The sequence below is a fragment of the Aureococcus anophagefferens genome (genome assembly GCF_000186865.1).
Source record: "Aureococcus anophagefferens unplaced genomic scaffold AURANscaffold_425, whole genome shotgun sequence".
Taxonomy (NCBI): Eukaryota; class Pelagophyceae; order Pelagomonadales; family Pelagomonadaceae; genus Aureococcus; species Aureococcus anophagefferens.
The window spans coordinates 2,890-4,791 of NW_008705919.1; positions in this window are offsets into that span (position 1 = coordinate 2,890).

A 1,902-nucleotide genomic window follows, 5' to 3' on the forward strand; every position below is an offset into this window, starting at 1 on the left:
TACGCGGTGGGATTGTACGTCGACGAGGCCTCCGTGGCCGGCGCGCTCAAGGCCTACGCCGACGTCGACGGCAAGGCCCTCGCCAAGGACGCGTCGTTCTACGCCGCGGTGGCGAAGGTTCCCGTCACCCTGCTCCTCAACTTCCACCGCTCCGTCGACGGCGCGACGATCGCGGGCGCGTTGAAGGACAGCCTCGCGAAGAAGCTCGACGCGGCGACGCTGGCGAGCTTCGAGGCGAGCCTGACCGGGGTGCTGAAGGACGGCGTCAAGCCCGACACGAAGCTCTACTTCGCGTGCGGCGGCGGCGACCTCGGCATCGGCCTCGGCGCGCCGGACGTCCGGGCGACGGCGCCCGGCGCCGCCTGCGGCGCGCTCATGGACGTCTACTACGGCGCGTCGCCCGTCTCCGCGCAGGCCAAGGAGGGCATGGCCCTCGGCTTCGCGAAGCTGTAGGCTCGAGGGCCGCGGTAACCATGAAGTTTATCCGGGGAGACCTCGGGGGCGACGTCGTCCTGGCGCGGCCGCTCGCGCGACTCCACGCGCGACAGCGCTGCGAGCCGTGCGAACATAAGAATCAGAGCGACCTTGGTGCGAGAGCCTTGAAGTACACCTTGAGGTCTCCTTGCGGGCAAAAGACCTCAAAAGGCGTCTCAAGAGGGTCATAAGTCGCCAAACATTGGCCGTGGCAAAACTTTTGAGCCCGCTATCCGCACGGGTGTGTCGCGCGCGAGAAACGAGCGCCTCACGACGCCCCAGCGGATTCCCCCTCTCATCGACGCCCGTCTCTCGGCGCAGATCGCATCAAGGGGGTCCTTGATCGCACATGGCCGTGACTCAAGAGCAGGTCGACCCTGGGGACTACTGGGCCGAGGCCTGGATGGACGCCGTCGTCGCCGGCGAGCCCTGGTGGCTCCGCGCGTCCATGAAGTGTAAGCTCTGGTGGGAGCAGGTCGAGGCCTTCCTCGCCTGGTTCATGGTCAAGCACGGCGCGCCGGCGGCGCGAGAACTCGGCGCCGCCGCGCAAGGCCTCCTCAAGGCCGTCGACGACGCGTCCGCGCCCCTCGCCGATCGCCTCGAGGCCGGCGCGGGCGGCCGCTTCTGCCTCGCGGCGCTCGCCTTCTGGTTCGTCGCGCCGACGGCGCGCTACCGCGCGAACGAGACCGAGGCGTTGGCGCTCGTGCTCTGGCTCTGGGCGCGGCGCGGCGCGGCCGTCGACGCGGGCCTGGCCAGGGCCGCCCTCGCCGAGGCGCGCGCGCTCCGCCGCGTCGCGGACCTCGCCTTCGACGGCGTCGCCGGCGACAAGAAGACGCGCGCGCTCCGCCTCGTGTCCCACGCGGCGAAGGACCTCAACGCGTCGCTGCTCGTCGGCGCGGCGCCGGGCCCGCTGCCGCTCCGGGGCCTCCACGCCTACGTCGGCCACGTCGCGGAGGCCGGCGCGATCCTCGCCGCCGCCGAGTCCGCGGAGGCCGCCGCGGCCGAGCGCGAGGCGCTGCTCCTCGATTCCCTCCCCCCTCCCCGTCGCGTCGCGCTCGTCGCCGCGCTCGTCGCGGCGACGCTGGTGGTGGACGTTGTGGGGTCCTACCCGAAGCTCGCGGCGGTGCTCGCCGCGGCCCTCGCGATCGTCGCCGACGCGCTCCACGGCCCGGGGCCCGCGAGGGACCGCGCGGCCCGCGAGAACGGCCTCCTCGTCGACGACCTCGACGGCTACCTCCGCGCCCACTAAGATTGCCGCCCTGGTCGCTCTCTCTCGCATGTGAGGCGAGTTACCTCGCGGGACCACTAGCCGCTGTGGAGTTTGCACTAGGAGTACGCGCTGGTGTCGCCGCCCGCGAGGAAGGGACTGCCGCAGACGAGCTCGATCCTCTCCCTAGCCAGCGGAGACCTCCGACGCCTCGTCCGAGC